This window comes from Macaca fascicularis, chromosome 14 (assembly GCF_037993035.2).
Source record: "Macaca fascicularis isolate 582-1 chromosome 14, T2T-MFA8v1.1".
In the NCBI taxonomy this organism is placed as follows: domain Eukaryota; kingdom Metazoa; phylum Chordata; class Mammalia; order Primates; family Cercopithecidae; genus Macaca; species Macaca fascicularis.
The window spans coordinates 29185107-29203100 of record NC_088388.1 but is presented as its reverse complement, the minus strand read 5'-3'; the positions used below and the strand labels follow the sequence as shown (position 1 = coordinate 29203100).

Here is a 17994-nt window from a genome sequence, read left to right as displayed (position 1 = left end):
TAAAGGGGGCTGCCTAAGGGATAGCTACTCTTTCAACAGGAGCCTCTATTGGACTGACTTCCATTTCAGAGGCTGTGGACATGGCAAGCTGTGTATATATCTAATAAAGACCTAGAATTTTCTCCTCATAAATTAATGTACTGGTTTCTCCTATGAAGATTCTGTTTCTTAATAAGAAAAAGCAATGTCCCATTGACATTTAGGTAGAATTTTGGTGAGAATTTGGGTGGTGACAAGCATCACATATTGGCATTAATGGTCCTTAAGGAGAAGCTCTGATTTCCATGGAAATACTGACTACTTCTCGTCTTAAGAAAATTCTGGCTTGGCGTGGTGGCTGTGATCCCAGTGCTTTGGGAGGCCGAGGCAAAGGATCAGTTGAGCCCAGAAATTTCAGGCTATGGTGAGCTATGATTAAGACACTGCAGTCCAGCCTCGGCGAGAGAGCAAGACCCTGTTTCAGAAAAAAAAAGAAAAAGAAAAAAAAGGAGAAGAAAAAATATCTGCTTACAAAATGAGAAACTCTTAGGGTTAGAAAAGAATTTAACCTCTTTAAACTTCCCTTTCAGTCCTTCAGTACTTTTTTATGGCATGCTCCTATATTGTGAATACTTCTGTTTACCAGGAAGTATGCTTCTTCCACAGGAGCCTCTTTCATCTTTGGATAAGCCTCATGATTAACTTTTTTTTCTTATTGCACAATGCCCTGCCCACCATAGGCAATCAGTACAGCATATGCTAAATGAGTTCATTTCTATGGCATTTGCTGAGTACATACCATGTGCCAGACACTGTTCTAGAAACTTGGGCAATATCAGTGAATTTTTAAAAATTGGATTTGTTTAACTAAAGCGGTCCCTTATAGAGCCGATGTTCTACCCTGAAAGTAGGAGGTGGTAAAAGAGAGATAATTCCTTCTTTCCTTTGCTTGCTTCCTTCCTTCCTTCCTTCCTTCCTTCCTTCCTTCCTTCCTTCCTCCCTCCCTCCCTCCCTTCCTTCCTTCCTCCCTCCCTCCCTTCCTTCCTCCCTCCTTCCCTCCCCCCTTTCTCTCTCCTTCCTTCCTTCCTCCCTCCCTTCCTTCCTTCCTCCCTCCCTCCCTTCCTTCCTCCCTCCTTCCCTCCCCCCTTTCTCTCTCCTTCCTTCCTTCCTCCCTCTCTCCCTCCTTCCCTCCTCCCTCCCTCCTTCCCTTCCCCCTCCCTCCTTCCCTCCCCCCTCTTTCTCTCTCCTTCCTTCTTTCCTCCCTCCCTCCTTCCCTCCCACCTCTTTCTCTCCTTCCTTCCTTCCTTCCTTCCTTCCTTCCTTCCTTCCTTCCTTCCTTCCTTCCTTCTCTCTCTCTCTCTCTCTCTCTCTCTCTCTCTCTTTCTTTCTTTGTCTCAGAGGCTGGAGTGCAGTGGTGTGATGTCACCTCACAGCACCCTCCACCTCCCAGGTTCAATCAATTCTCTGCCTCAGTCTCCTGAGTAGCTGGGATTACAGGCACCCACCACCATGCCGGGCTAATTTTTGTATTTTTAGTAGAGATGGGGTTTCGCTATGATGGCCAGGCTGGTCTTGAACTCCTGACCTCGTGATCCACCTGCCTCGGCCTCCCAAAGTGCTGGGATTACAGGCGTGAGCCACCACACCCGGCCATAATTTTTTTCTTAAAGTAAACCATACAATATGTTACAAGGTGATAGATGCTATTAAAAAAAAAAAAAAAAAAAAAAAAGCAGAGTTGAATGAGGGAGACTGGGAGGGAGGGGCGAATTACAACTTTAAATAGGTGGAATAGGGTAGGTCTCATTGAAATAAGACTTGAAGGAGATGAGAGAGTTAGCAATGTAGAATGGATGTTCCCAAACTGATCTCCTTGCAGCCGCGTAGAACTAGCTCCCTTTCCTCTTCCCTGGCCCTGGGGATAATGATAGGAATAATAATAGCTTAATATCCTTTGAACCCCAGCAGGGCTTCTAAGCATTTTTTCTGTTTGAATTCACTAAATCCTCATAGCCACCCTAAGACATAGCTACTACTTTTATCCCCATTTTCATATGAGTAAACTGAGGCACAGCAAAGTTAAGTAACTTGGCTAATAACCAGAGGATGGGAAGAAGAGGAGCTGCTGTAGAGACCTTGCCATTTTGGCTCCAGGCTTCGGCTCTTAATCCTTCAGACCAACCTCTTTTATGTCTCCTCCCTGCTCTTTGTCCTCTCAGTTTCTGGCCAGGCACAGTGGCTTATGCCTGTAATCCCAGCGTTTTGGGAGGCAGAGACATGTGGATCACTTGAGGTCAGGAGTTCTACACCAGCCTGGCCAATATGGTGAAACCCTGTCTCTACTAAAAATACAAAAATTAGCCGGGTATGGTGGTGCATGCCTGTAATCCCAGCTACTCTGGAGGCTGAAGCATGAGAATTGCTTGAACGCAGGGAATTGGAGGTTGCAGGGAGCCAAGATCATGCCACTGCACTCCAGCCTGGATGACAGAGGGGAAATGTCTCAAAAAAAAAAAAAAAAAAATTGTTTCCCAGGTATGTGTCCCATGCCCAGTCTCTTTCATTGTGTGTGATTCCTGGGATGAAATTTAAAGCCCTTCATCATTCTAGGGCTTCTGTTGAGGATCTTTTAGCTTTACCTAATATCACAGGACAAATGAGACACCCAGAACTTCCTCAACCCGCTCCCATGCCCACAACAACCCTAACACGTAGGTTTTGTAGGGTCGCAATGACCAAATCAAAAAATGAAAATGAGTCTTGCTCAGTTTTGAGATAAAAGGACACGCATATCTTTTTCTTCAGCAAATGTCACTGTGGTTTCAAAGCCTACGTGTGATGTGCGATCGGGCAGCATTTTTAAAGTATTTCCTGCTCAACCATAGGGTGAAATGATGCAAGTAGTGAGTCCTGCAAACAGCTGCACTAAATTCTTAACACCTGCAAAAAAACAAAACAAAACAAAACACACACACACACACACACGAACAGTTTTCAAAATAATTATGCATTGTTTTTAATTTTTGGCTTGTTGGTTTTCTGTGGTATTCAAACTCTGAAGGACCCTCCAATTCATTAAACCTGCAGTTAGAAAATGAGTTTGGGAGCTTTAAAAGAATTTGCAAACAGGGGAAAGATTTCACTTGCATTATGTTTTCATTAATGCACTTGAAACAACTTCTGGAATCGCCCTAGGGACTATTCCTTAAAAAAAATAAAATTAAATTCAAATAATATAAAAAAAAAAACTTCCAGGCTACAGTCCTCTATTCAGCTCTGCCCTGCTCCTTTCAAGTGAGCCCCAGAATCACCTCTTGGCTTGACGGTTTCCCATTGCGGGGCAGCGGGGCCGAGGGGCTGCACATCTCCCCTTGTGTGAGAGAAACACAAGCACGGAGCTCCCTTGACCTGCATCGTCCTTGTTTTTTTTTTTTTTTGGTTAAGTCAAAAAGTTTGGATTTCCTGAAATTGTTGAACTGGATTTAAGTGCAGGGCCCCCCTCTCCGCTCTCCCCAGCCGAGTGAGAGTTGCTGAAGGGGAGGAGGAGTGGGATGGTGTGAAGTGAGGTGGGGGCTGTTTGTTGGAGAGAAACTAAAGCGAGGTGCCCGGGACAGGAAAAGTGGGAGGAGGAGGAAGGGAGGAGAGGGAGGAGGAGGAGGAGGAAGAGGAGGAGGAGGCCGTAAGATGAGAGAGGAGGGAAACGTGTCACCAGCCCGGCTGTGGGAGCTCCGCGGCCGATGCGTTTGTTGACTCGCTCTGGAGAGGAACCGAGGCTGGACGAGACCCCATCGGAGGGCAGAGCTGAGGGAGGAAGGAGGGAGGGAGGGAGGGAGGGAGAGCTGGGCAGAGCGCGACAGGGAGAACCATCCAGGTCGCTCATTTCTCCCCGGTGAGAAAACTTCCTCGGGAAGACCGGAAACTTTTTCCTAGGCGCGCGGAGTCTGGGGCGGAGGCGAGCGGCGGGTGTGCGCGACTCGGTGTGATTCACGCCGGAGATCCCAAGGAGGTGAGTGGTGGGTGGGGGGCGTCTCTGGGAGGGGCCGGAGTCATAGGCTCAGCAACCGCGCAGGATTGAGCAGCAAATTACCGCGCACTAATCTGACTGGGCGCGGCGTGGCGGGGGTCGCGGGGAGGAGCTGGGGAAAAGTGTCACATGTGGGGGCCAACCAGGTGGGAACTCCTGCACGGTTAAGGATCCTTCGATCGGACGCTGCAGGCAGGCGTAGGGGATCCTACTCGCGACCACCATGGTGGGGCGGTGGGCAGGCCACGCTGCGGGTCTGCTGTTTAGGGTGGCTGAGGTACCGCCGTGGGGTGGGATGGGGATGCTGGTGATCATGGGACCTAGGCTGAGCCGGGAGGTCGAAAAAGAAAGTCGGCTTGTTTGACTCTCTTTTTCTCGGTCTGGGGGGCAAATCTAAAGAGCTGTCCCCGCTTAAGCGCGGGTGATTTCGCGCCTGCAACAGCCTTTCCCCGGCCTTCCCCGTTTTTCTGGAAGGAGGCGTGGGAGAGAAGGGCAGGGAAGGGAGCCACTTTGTCCCGTGCGCTGCTGCACACGCGCGCTCTGCGGACTAGGGCGGGCCAGGGCCCATCCCGCTGGGACCCCGCCGGGACGGGCTGCGAGCAAGCCCTGGGACGGCCCAGCTGCGGACCCCGCGCTGGGAGGCCGCAGTATCCCCCCTCGGTTTTATTTCTCCCGCCTGCCTGCCTTATGGCGAGACTTTCCTCTGCGCGCCTACTGTGCGCGCACGCCGGGCTCGCTGCACGCAGGGGGCGCTCTGGGGGCCCCGCCCCGGCAGCTAGGACCCTGCCTGCCCAACCCTCCGGCCCATTTTCCTAGAGGCCGCCGCCCGGGGTGGGACCAGGCTGTATGCTTGCTAACTGTGCTTCAGGAATCGGCTCTGGGATGCCTTCCTGTCTGGCAATAGGGGTTTCCCCCAGTTCTACCCAGCCCCTGTCCTCGGTCACATGCCGTCGCCGCCTCTTCCTCCGCGGTGCCGGGAGCCCGCGTTTTGTTTGTCAGCAGTTAGGCGGTGAGTATTTATAGACGCCACGGCAGTCCTGCGGTGTGCAAGGTTTCAATTACTGCGATGCGCTCCACAAGTCGAAAGGTTCACGCGCTGCGTCTGAGCTGCACGTCTGCCCCGGAGACCCGCGTGGAAAAAACTTTGGGCTGGAATCTCCGGGCTTCCCTGCTTGGGCGGAGTTCTGGACCTGTTGCCCAGACGACACGTGCACATTCAGGTGACCCACACTAAGGATCAAAGGGATGCCACCGGCCCAATGGACGCCTTCAATCCCCCACCATCCTCAAGGGACCCTTGCTGATCAAGCCCGCGAGACTATCCTTTTTGACCTCTCTTTGATGATCCTGACCACCGGAGAAATTTGCAGTCATGACATTTCATTGCCCTACATACTGCAAAATGTCAAAGTGCTGAGCTGTGGTAAATTGCTCTGGGGTGGAAGGCGCTGTTACAACACGAAGCAGCTAGCGGGTCAGGAGGGGAAATGGAGCTTGCAGAAACTAATTTAGCCACATTTAAAATTTAGCCCCTGGTAAGGTTCCCAGTTCGACTGAGGAAGGTGCAGGGCTCCTGTCTGTGGAAGCTGGCTGGTTAGTCTTCTCTGGTTGCAGCCCTAGAATCAGGATCAAGGGTGCTGTTTAGAGCGGTTTCTGTAGAATGTAGCCTTGCAGATAAGGGAAGTGATGCTTCATCAGTCCCCAAAGTTGTCTTCAGTTTTTCCAACTGCAGTCATCGCTCTTTGAGTATGTTACTGATGCTTCTAACAACTGGAACCATTAATATGTAAAAGAAGAAAGGCACTAGAAATAAGAAAGTCAAAAAAGGCTTGATTTAGACTAGTTTGTTTCTCAAGGGCGGGACCTCATTTCTTTCAGGTCCAGCCGGCCATGGATACATATTTATTTCTGTGAGTGAGATTTCAATAATGTTCTGTGTTTGAACATTACAATATGTGCCACTTGTTTTAAAAAGGGGAAAGGTGCAAATACCTCTTGAGGTCTTAAGATGTTTTAAACTTTGCGTTGAGAGACTTTGATAATATTATATACTCCTCATGCAAACAATGATATAGGTACTATTATATCCCTACCATATAGATGAGCCCACTGAGGCTTGGAGAATTTAAATAATTTGTCTAAGGCCATAAACACAGGGATGGAGCTGAGAATGGATTACAGATTTGTTACTCCAGACTCGTAGTCGGGAGATGTCTTTCCCTTCAATTCTCCATTGTTGATTAGCTCACATTATAGTTGATTAGATTGATGGTTTTTAATTTATTTTTAAAATTTAACAGAGTGTTACAAATTGGCTCAGTTATTGGGGAAAAAAGCCCTAATCTTGTCTTTAGAAAACTGTTACACTGATTATCTGAAAATCTCTTGCTAATAGTCCAGACCTAAATTATAATCCTCACTTTGCTCCTTGACTTAGTGTATCTTCAACATTAAAGCCATTTCTCTTTAGAGAATTGAATTCAGTAAGGACTTTGTGGATTACTTCATTTTTTTCAGATTTCTCCATGCTAATGATTTGTAGGTGTGCATGTGTCTGTTTTCCTGTGGCTGTTCCTTTCGTACAAGGTAAAATATGCTGACATCTCTCTTAAATTGCAGCCTTTTTCCTTTTCATTCTTTCTGCAGAGCTAGACCCAATACAGAATTGATGTGAAAAATAGTGTGTGAGTTCCTCTGAAAGATCCCTACAATGTCTAATGTTCGTCATTAAAGGTTTGTTCTCAAGAGTTGCCTCTCTGTATGTCAAATGTAAATACAGGTTAAAGGCAATGCTTGTAGAAATGACCGTTTGTTAGCAAGTCAGTGTGAATTCATATGTTAGTTGCTGAAATCTAGGAATAAAATATTTTGTGGATTTTGTATATAATACGGGTTTTGGAATTGGGGAACAAAGAGAGCGGTACCCCGATAAGCAGAAAGCACTGTTTTACAAGAGATTTCACATGGAGCCAAGGAGGGGGACGGATGGCAGTGATGGGGCATCAGAGGTGAACTTGAGTTAATTCACATTTTTGTCGGTACCTGGGGATCCAAGATTTACTTTGTAACTTGTACAGTTAAAGCAAATGAGCTGACTTATTTATTGGGCAACTTCTGTGAGCCAGGTCTAGCTATGGTAATGGTATTTGTGCCTCCCAACAAGCCAGGCAGGAAGGTGTTATTTTCTCTATTTTCAGATGAGAAAACGGAAGCTCAGAGAGGGTTATTACTCTCCCAGTGTCACACAGCCACGAATTCAAGCGTCTTGCTCTTTTCAGTACATTTTGATATCTACCCTTGAAGGCCTTCCATGGAGAACCCAGGGTCCCATGTTCTCAAGAAAATCCTAGTGGTTCACATGGAAGTTTCTGGATCGGAAGTTTCTGGATCAGGAGTCAAGGCTGGAGCTATTCAGGGACTGTAAAATGAGGGGACAGGAGGTGGGTAAACAATGAAGCCTGAAGGGACAGTCTGGATAATTCTTACAGTAGCGATGCCACAGAATAAGGAAAGTCACGCCCTGTCGTTATTGTGAATATAGAGAATTACTAGCATTGGCCTGGGCGAGGATGGCTGTCACACTGCAGAACACACCAGACGAGGTTCCCAGAAGAGAAGAGTGGGGAAGTGTCTCCACCTCCCTCCCGATGTCTTCTGCTGCTCGGTGTTGGCTTTATAGTCAATATAAATCAGGAAGCCTGTGGGACATGTTTCCATTTTAATTAGACTTGGCCCTTTGAGGTTCCAGTCACCCAGTCTCCCTCTTTAAATATTCTTTTTTTATGCTTTGCCAGTTTATGGCCTTTGTAGATCAATCCTTGGATTTCATGTACGGGAGAGAGAAAGAGAAAAAAAGCAAAGGTTAGTGATTACCTAAATTGGATTAAGTTCTGTCTAGCAGCGTTTAAAGAAATGCCACTTGCTCCCTAATTACCATCAACTAAGAATTTAAACGGTCTATTCAATTTAAGCTGACTTTTTTTTTTAAACTCCCTGAAATTTCCAGCTGTAACATATTCTGAGATTTTAGAGGCTTTTATATATTCTTCAAATGTGTAGAGGACATTCTCTGCTTTCCCCCCCTTTTAAAAAATATTGCATTTCTGGAGCAGGGTAATGACATCACTATATACTAACTTCATTAAAAAGCAGAAGCTCACAGCTAGGCTCTCTAGAAGGGTTTGTGGAGAGCGGTAGAAACCCGTCTGACTGTGGCCTGAGGGAAGACCTGATAAACATCTACCCCCTCCAAACAACCTGCCGTTATTATTTGTTCCATTTATTTAGCATATAATTATATGTTACATAAAATTATGTATTTACTCATGTATTAAACTCGCAAAGCTTTCATTCTTCTTTTTCTCTCCTCAATTTTGAGGTGCGAATATATTTCCCTCACCCACACATCAATATTCTGGTTTCACTTTAGTTGGTTGCCAAATGCCAGCAATACTTCCACTTTTCCGTTCTCTCCTTACTTTACCTATTACAGAACTTTCTCCAACTTTGCTGGTTCTTTTCGACACAGGATGCGTCCCGTATTTTGTTGATGGCATCTTTGACAGCAGTTGGGTTTCCAGCAAATACTAGGATTAAGGGCCTGCATTGCACTCAGCTGTTTAGGAATTGGAGTATATGTTAGCTTAAGTTGAGCCTGGAAGAATAGCTGAAAGGATTTGTTTTTGTCTTCTTCCCAAGGACAGAGGGCAGGGTGGGGGTGGGTGGGGAGGGGGAGAAAATCTACCACTGGCTCTGATGTGTATCTGTATCAGACTGAACTAGGCTGTCTAAAACCCTGTCACAACCTGCTTATGACCTCAGCCGCATAAATCCTTGGTGTAAACCCTTTTACGCTTGCCATTTAATTCTAAATACTTATTTGGAACTGGTTCAACATCTTTCCCCAGATGCCTTTGGGGAGACCGTATTGACTGCTGCCGTCATTTTGGAGAACGGTTTCATCATGCTAGCTCCTGGACATCACCACTATGGGAGCAGTATGGCCGCTTTCCTTGTAAAACATCGCGCAGGCTGAGTTAGTGGGTAAACATGGTACTCTTTTGTGGTGTTTGGGATAATTTTTTTTTTTAATTATTCACCAACAGGACAATAGATTCCTTTCAGGCCTCAAAAAAGCTCTCCACCGGCTGGTCGTGGTGGCTCACATCTGTAATCCCAGCACTTTGGGAGGCCAGGGTGGGTGGATCATGAGGTCAGGAGATCGAGATCATCCTGACCAGCATGGTGAAACCGTGTCTGTACTAAAAATACAAAAAATTAGCCGGGCATGGTGGTGCGTGTCGGTAGTCCCAGCTGCTGGTGAGGCTGAGGCAGGAGAATCGCTTGAACCCAGGAGGCAGAGGCTACAGTGAGCCAAGATCGCATCACTGCACTCCAGCCTGGGTGACAGAGTGAGACTCCATCTCAAACAAAAGAAAAGCTTCCCACCAAGGTTGGTATCAACTTTTCAGAGAGGCAGGATTGTTGAATGAGCCCTCATTTTGGTCCTAATGGGCATCATGGAGATAACACAGGTTGAGGAATTGAGATCTGCAATCTGATCTCAGCTCTGCCATGAGCAAGCTGTATGACCATGGTGAGTTGCTCAGTTATTCTGGGCCTCAGTTTCCCTATTTACAAAGTAATGACTTTGGCCTACCACTAAGGTTCCATTCTGTTCTAAAATTCCTTGATGGCCATGGAAGCGTGGTCTAGACTGTGCTTCTGAAAGTGCACGTGCATCACCTGGAGATCCTGTTAAACCACAGAATCTGATTCAGTAGGTCTGGGCTGGGGCCGGAATGTCTAAGAAGCTCCCAGGCAATGTTGATTCTGTTGGTTCCCAGATCACAATGTGGGTAGCAGGGCGCTAGATCCTTGGTCAGGGCTTCCCAACCTTGGCCCTATTGATGTTTTTAGCGGATAATTCTTTGTTGTGGGGGCTGTCCTGTGCATAGTAGGATTTTTGGCAGCATCCTTGGCCTCTACCCATTAGATGCCCACAGCACCCCCCACTCCTATAGTTATGACTATCAAAAAGTGTCTCCAGGCAGTGGGACAAAATCACCCCTAGTTGAGGACATTGGTCTAGACCAGTGTTACCAAACCTAGTGGTACATCAGAATCACTTGGAAGATATCTGGAAAGTACAAATTTAGGTATCTTGGACCCAGTGAATGAAAATCACTAGGGGAGGGCCCAGGAATCTATATTCTTTAAAAATCAGGTGATAGAGATGGCCTGGAATTCTTCTCTTTGAGAGTCTGAAAAAGTACAAGATCTACACCTGAGTTCTGGTGTTATCCCTCCATGGCTATGGGACCACACAGGCAAGCTCCTTAAATGCTCTGAACCAGAAACTCTCCAATTCTAAAATAGGGATAATAATAGTGTCCACCTCCTAGGATTGTTGGGGGTCAAATGGGATAACATGAGGAAGAGCTTTAGTAACTATAAAGTGCTGTGCAGATGTTAGTGGCAAGTGTTATACCACAGGCCTCTGGAGTTTAATTTTTTTGGTTCAATTACTTTTTTTCCCCAGGGCTGTATTTCTTTTTCTTGAGACTTAGCTCTGTAACCTTCACAATATGTCTTTTCATCATTCCTTTGGCCCTCACAGTCAACAGCTGTGTACATTTGTCCCCACTCAGTCTCATGCAAGGGTCTAAAACTGGCAGCCCATGGGCCAAACTTTGGCATCAGACATGTACTGTTTGGCTTGCATTGTATTTTGGGGAAAAGAAGAAAACAAGATGATTTTTCCAGTATTTAAAAGTTGGGCGAGTTGACATCTGAACACAGGTTTTCAGCTTTTCTGTAATAAACCAAAAGGAGTCTGAGGACACTCTTTAGTTTGCCACATTCCCCACCTGGCCTGCTAATCTTATTCACATTCTCTGCTTTGGTCTGCTGTAAGCATTGTTTCCCAGCCCAGCTTTAGGCTTTCCTGTCTTTTTCTTTGTTTTCTTTTCTTTTCTTTTTCTCTTCTCTTCTTTTCTTTCTTTTTTTTTTTGAGATGGAGTCTTGCTCTGTCGCCCAGGCTGGAGTGCAATGGCGCGATCTTGGATCACTGCAACCACCGCCTCCCAGGTTCAAGTGATTTTCCTGCCTCAGCCTCCCGAGTAGCTGGAATTACAGGTGCCTGCCACCATGCCCAGCTAATTTTTGTATTTTTAGTAGAGATGTGGTTTCACCAGGTTGGCCAGGCTGGTCTCAAACTCCTGACCTCAGGTGATCCACCCGCCTCGGCCACCCCTGTCTTTTTCTTTAATCATGACCAATTACTATTCCCTTTTATTACTATATTATTGTAGGAGCCTATCTGGCTCATCTTTGTGGCAGGGGTAGTAGGTACTCCCTAGATATTTGTTGAAATGTGATGTTTTCATCCTACACCTGGTATCTCATAGTTAAGACTTGAATACACCTTGAACTTTTAAAACTTCTTACATATGAAAGCTTGTTTTTCCTTCTCAAAATTTCCTTTCCATTCTCCAGGCCCCATATTCGTTAGACTTATGGGCAAGGAAGTGGAGAACCTGTAGTTTTCAGTTGACCTTTCATTAGCTTTGTTTCGTAACTGTAGAATGTCAGTTAACCTTTCTGCCTCAATCTTGTCTCAGTTGTCCATCTTCAGTTACAGCCCTTGGTGTCTGCTTGCATTTATAGTATTACTTTTGGATATTTCCTTTGAAACTCTGAGCTCCTTGGGGGAAGATCATTTATTCTTCTTTGCCCCCTGTAACTTCCTTTACTCAGATCCTGGCATCCAGTGGGCACTCTAATGTTTGGTTGAGTTAAATGGGCTTGAATTGGACTCATTACGTCCATGAAATGATCATATGTGGATATTTCATCAGTTTTCTGAGTCTGTATTCAATGCCTGTTATACCTGGCTATACTACCTGAGAAGAAATTTCCCTTCCCTTCCCTTCCCTTCCCTTCCCTTCCCTTCCCTTCCCTTCCCTTCCCTTCCCTTCCCTTCCCTTCCCTTCCCTTCCCTTCCCTTCCCTTCCCTCCCCTCCCCTCCCCTCCCCTCCCCTCCCCTCCCCTCCTCTCCTCTCTTCTTTTCTCTTTTCCCTTCCTTCCTTCCTTCCTTCCTTCCTTCCTTCCTTCCTTCCTTCCTTCCTTCCTTCCTTCCTTTTCTTTTCTTTTCTCTTTTATATTTTTTTGGAGATAGTGTCTTACTTTGTCACACAGGCTGGAGTGCTGTGGCGTGATTATAGCTCACTGCAGCCTTGAACTCCTGGGCTCAAGGGATCCTCTTGCCTCAGCCTCCTGAGTAGGTATGACTACAGGCATGTACCACCGTGCCTGGCTATATATATTTTTTTGTAGAGATGGGATCTGGCTATATTGCCCAGGCTGGTCTCAAACTCCTGGCCTCAAGGGATTCTCCCACTTTGGCCTCCCAAAGTGCTGGGATTATAGGTGTGAGGCACTGCACCCAGCCTCATCTCCTTTTCTTATGAAAAAAACATTTTATCTTATTTCTGCAGCGAGAGAGTGGAGCTAATTTTTTAAAGTTGCACATTTTAATCTAGAGCACATTTTCCCACACTTAAAACTCTTGTTGGCTGCCAGACTGTAGCTTTTGACTACTCTTTCCTTCACCAGGGTTTTATATACGTTACATGTCAGAAATGTAATTACTCACTCACGTAATGGTCAGTCTTAGCTACTGCTTGTGTCTAGACTTTTTGGCTTACCATCTGGTAGGCGCTGTAGAATCACTCTGGATGACATTTGTGGGCCACACCCAGACAATATGCACTCCAAGAAACTTGATACTTAAAGTGGGCTTATAGATGAGTAAATAAGATGTGTGGTTATTTCCCACAGCTTTGCTTAACTTGTACCACAGAAGGGGATTTCTCTGGTGATTATACAGTGGCTTGCAGGCCAATGCAATGATGACGTGATGATATAATGACTTCTAGGTGCGTCCAAATTGTCAGCTTTCTGAATCCTGTGGACACTTAGTGAACACTGTTAAGCAGAGATAAACACTTGAGTGTGTATCCTGTTTGCCCTAATATTTATTGTTGTGCCAGTTTGGACTCTCAGACACTTCTGTCTGCACTCAGTTTCCAGTAGCGCCTGAGAAAGTTGTCTCTTGCTTCCTGTTGAGCCCTTTCCATAGTTCACAGTTGACCCTTAACATTTGCCTGTTTGTAAGAGTCAGCGTTCATTCCTTGGCCAGCTGTCCGGCTGTTGTCTCCTAAGAGTTGCAAAGATTGGTCCTTAATAGAAACAAATGTGCTATGCTATGTAGCAGGCACTTCTGCTCTGCTATGTCTGTAGGCTCCACTGACCAGCAAACAGGCTCAGGATTGCTCACCCATGTGGCCCAGGTCTACGTCCCTGTGGACAATAATGCTTAGGTGGACCCAAGTTTAGTCAGCAGCAAAGAAAATTATTCTGATCTCTCAGGAAAAGGAAGGCCACTCTTCCTGGTGACTTGGAAGTGCACCTTTTATTCCATCATTTAAAAGTATTTGGGCAGGCATGGTGGCTGACACCTGTAATCCCAATATTTTGAGAGGCCATGATGGAAGGACCACTTGAGGCCAGGAGTTCAAGACTAGTCTGGGCAACACAGCAAGACCTGTCTCTACAAAAAATTAGCTGAGTGTGGTGGTACACACCTATAGTCCTAGCTACTCAGGAGGCTGAGGTGGGAGGATTGCTTGAGCCGGGAGGTCAAGGCTGCAGTGGGCTGTGATTGTGCCACCATACTCTAGCCTGGGTGACAGAGTGAGACCTTGTCTCAAAAAAAAAAAAAAGTACAAATAATTAAAAATATGTTAAAAATAAATAAAATAAAAATATTTATTGGGTACCTTTTATGTGCTCAGTGCCATGCTAGACACCGGGATATGAGAGTGAACAAGACGGGCAAGATGTTTGCCTTTAAGGAGTTTCCATCCTGTCAGGGCTCATCAGACACTGAACAAGTAAATAAACACAACAACTGCAGCCTGGTCTGTGGGTGCCACAAGGAAACAAAGACTCCTTGCTTGAGGGGCAGAGTCCTCTTGCTCTAAGGTAAGAAGCTATGGGTGATGTTTATGAAGGGAAGCAACGGGTGGCGTTTAATCTCTCAGCTCTGTGTGTGGCACACATGAGCATTGTTTAAAACAGAGGAGTCAGGAGTTCAGGCTCTGAAATCATACAGGATTTGCCTCTTGGTCCCCCTTCCTAGTCTTCTGCCTTTGGGCAAGTGAATCCCTATGCTTCGGTTTCTTCATCTGCAAAACGAGCCTAATGAAACCTACCTCATTGGTTCAGAGTAGAAATTAACTGAGGTAATAGATGCAAATAGAGGCTTGACACAGTCCTGACCATCCTGGCCAGCTTCTGATGATAGTTAATATTATTCTAATTAGCAGTCATAATGATAATAAAATAGCCATGGTAAACAATTGATTTGACCAAATGAACCCACCACTTTTGAAAATTTACTTGTGATCTAGTTTCCATCTAGTGGTCTGGCCCTGGGGCAGGCGTGGGGTCCAGATCTAGTCTCCTCTGCTGGCTTGGAGGGTTGTGCTTTCTGTGTGTTTCCTTTAGCAATATCTTGGGTGCTGCTGACTTACCCTGTATCTGGGTGTGTATATAATACATAGGGGAGGGAGTATGTCATACGTGAGGCTTCATAGAGACATCGATAATGGGTTGAGAGTGAGTTAAGACAGAGAGCCGCTAAGTTAAGAGGCTGGTGAATTCGATAATGTGGTAGGTGGGAGTTCAAGCATGGCTGAGGGAGGGTTCTGAGTTTGTGTTGTGTTAGGGTGTCAGTCCCTGCCTCCTCTCTCAAAGGTTCTCGGTGTGTATGGCTCCCAGGGTAGGGGCTGAATGCACAGCCAGAGATGGTGAAAGAACATCGTGGCCATCAGCTGGGCCAAACCGTTAATTAACTGGTGAGTCAGCAGACCCAGAGAAGTGAAGTGACTTGCCCAAGGCCACAGGGACTGATTAGTGCGGGCTTACCTTATACCTGGCTTAGGCCCCGCATAAAAGCTCTGAGAAGACTGGAGGCTGCAGCTGTGATGGGGGTAAAGGTCATAAACCTACATGTTTGGCCTTCAAAGTGCTGGTTGGCCTGGTGAATTAGTTGCCAACACTTACAAATCCAGTGATTGCACGTTTCTAAAAATTTGGATTTTTGGCTTTTCCTGGGAAATATCAGATCTGGCAAAACCGGGCTTATATCCGAAGATGGCAAACACCAGATCAGATTGAGTAGCGGCTGCCTCCTTTAGCCAGGGCAGGTGCTGGTAGTAAACCAAGCTTACTGTCCACACCTGCCTCACTCCCTAAGCTGGTCCCAGCCTGGCCCTTTTGGCCTGTTCATGATGCATAGTGCAGAAAAAAGAAAAGAAATTGGTTCTTCCTTTCATCGACTTTTCCTGCCAGTGTTTATTTGCTAGCGCATATGTTCCTGCACAGGGTCACTCCTGTTGTGGAATAAATGCTGAATAAATAAAATTGGTGTCAAATGAATGAACTGTCATTGCTAGAGTCCTGCTTGGGATCAGAAGCTGAATCTTGACTTCCTCCTAACAGCTGGGTGACTTTGAAGAAATCATATGACCTTTATTTGTTGTCTTCCTTTTGTGGAAGGGAGGTTAGGGGAGCCACTATTGCCTTTACACTTATTTATTTGAAGAAGTAAGGCATTTTCATGTTTCTGAATTCAAAAAGTCCAAAAGGGCTTGTAGAGAAAAGACTTCCCTACTGTGTCCTTGCTACCCAGCTCCTTGCCCTGGGGGAAACCAGTGTTACCTGTTGCCGGTTTGCCCTTCCAGAGACATTTTACGCACATGCAATGAAAAGGGTAAATGCTCTTTTTTATCTTTTTTACATAGATGGTAGCATAATGTACGCATGGCTCTGTGTTTAGCCTTTCTTTCATTCAAGTTTGGCTCTTTCTTTTTTTTTCTTTTATTTGAGATGGAGTCTCGCTCTGTCGCCCAGGCTGGAGTGCAGTGGCAAGACCTCAGCTCACTGCAAGCTCCGCCTCCCGGGTTCATGCCATTCTCCTGCCTCAGCCTCCTGAGTAGCTGGGACTACAGGTGCCCGCAACCACGCCTGGCTAATTTTTTGTAGTTTTAGTAGAGACGGGGTTTCACCATGTTAGCCAGGATGGTCTCGATCTCCTGACCTCGTGATCCGCCCGCCTTGGCCTCCCAAAGTGCTGGGATTATAGGTGTGAGCCACCGCGACCGGCCCAAGGTCAGCTCTTTCTTAGAGCTGCTTTGCCTTCCGGTATATGGGACACCATAGTTTACATATGGCCAGTTCCCTGTGGGGGAGCACTTAGGTTATTTCCAGCTCATTGTTGTTATAAACAAGGCTGCAGTAAAACCCATGTTACATAAGCCACTTGATGTGCCTTGAATAAAATTCTTGGAAATAGATTTGTTGGGTCAGAGGGTATGGCCTTTGTCACTTAGATAGATCTTGTCACATTTCCTTCCGCAGCAGGCAAGTCAGAGTGCTCTCCCTCCAACGACGCGTGCGAGTGCCTGTCTCCCCCAACCCCACCACCCATCACCTTGTGAAGCCTAAGAGAGTTTTGCAAAGAACACAATGTTGTTTAAAAATATTAATAATAACTATAGCTTTTTGGGCCTCTACTCACGGCCAGGCCATGATCTAGGTTATCTCAGTTTCATCTTAACAACATGCACTTAAGCATTACAACCATTTGACAGACAAGGACACTGAAAATTCAGAGCCTATGAGGAACGTATGCAGGTCATCCAGCTAATAAGCTATAGAGGCTGGATTTGAAGCCAAGTGAGTCAGATTTCAATACCCTGGTGTTTACCCATGGTGAAGCCCCATGTAATTTTTTTTTTTTTTTTTTCTGGTAGAGTTTTGCTCTTGTCACCCAGGCTGGAGTGCGATGGCGCGATCTTGGCTCACTGCAACTTCCGCCTCCTGGGTTCAAGCAATTTTCCTGCCTCAGCCTCCCGAGTAGCTGGGACTACAGGCACCCGCCACCACGCCTGGCTAACTTTTGTATTTTTAGTAGAGACAGAGTTTCACCATGTTGGCCAGGCTGGTCTTGAACTCCTGAGCTCAGGTGATCCACCCGCCTCGGCCTCCCAAAATGCCCATGTAATTTTAAATGTTGGTGTTCTGAGCCGACACCTACTTATAGTTGCTGTCTCTTAGCAGTGATGCTTCACATACACCTGGCTCATTTACTCATTCAGAGAACATCTATGGAATTCCTGCTTCACTAAGCCCTGTGCTAAGCCCTGGGGATGTACCTGAGAACATGACAGATAGTGCCCGCCCTTATGGGCCTCACAAAACTGTAACAAATAATTCTGTAGTCATTTATTAAGGCGGATTATGACAAGATGACGAAGGAGGTAGGGAGGGTGCTCTCTGGGGGTAATGGAACCTAATCAGGGGTGAGGAGAAAGGAGGGCCTCTCTGAGCGAGTGATGGTGGGCTATAAAGGGGGTGCAGGTTTGAACCTGGGGAGTAGGGCGGGAAATATTTCACATAGAGGCCACAGCACATGGAAGGATCCTGGGGCGGGGCAGAGCAGGTGCTGGTGGAAGACATGAAGGAAGGCCAATGAGAGGAACTGCAGAGTGGTGAGAAGTGAGGCTGTGAGGATGGAGTTTGTGAATTTATTCTAAGACTTGTGGGGAACATTTGAAGGCATTGCAGCAAAGAGTGACGTAAGCATGGTGGGCTCTGGACTGTTGGGTTCTAGTCCCAGCATCCTTTCTCATGAGCTGTGTGACCTGAGACCAGTTAAACATTAGACACCTCCATTTGCTTCTCTGTAAGCTGGGGCTGGTAATAGCACCTACCTTCTGGTGGTTGTAAGATCAGACACAGGTACTCCCAAACAGGTGCTTTCATGTAGTTTTGAGTGCCATATGAGGTGTGAAATAGATGAGACATTTTAACCCAGTAAACATGAAGATATTTGTTTTCTCCAGATGTGATGCACTCTAATA

The 17994-nt window shown here is 46.3% G+C and overlaps 1 protein-coding gene across 20 annotated transcripts in view; it reads left to right on the top strand.

The window, feature by feature from the left end:
- PRR5L (proline rich 5 like) overlaps positions 1 to 17994 on the top strand; it is a 176879-nt gene that overhangs the window by 79753 nt on the left and 79132 nt on the right. For 5 of the 20 annotated variants that reach the window (XM_074013951.1, XM_015434909.4, XM_074013949.1 and 2 more), the window contains exon 1: positions 5048 to 5426. The exons of 5 other annotated variants lie outside the window; for them this stretch is intronic. The gene's annotated coding sequence lies outside the window, so the exon portion shown is untranslated. Of the gene's footprint in view, positions 1 to 3493; positions 3986 to 4809; positions 5013 to 5047; positions 5427 to 6649; positions 6737 to 7200; positions 7444 to 7797; positions 7865 to 8910; positions 9047 to 17994 lie in introns of those variants that run through there. 10 more of the 20 variants (XM_065528320.2, XM_045370428.3, XM_005578174.5 and 7 more) reach the window with 5 other exon arrangements.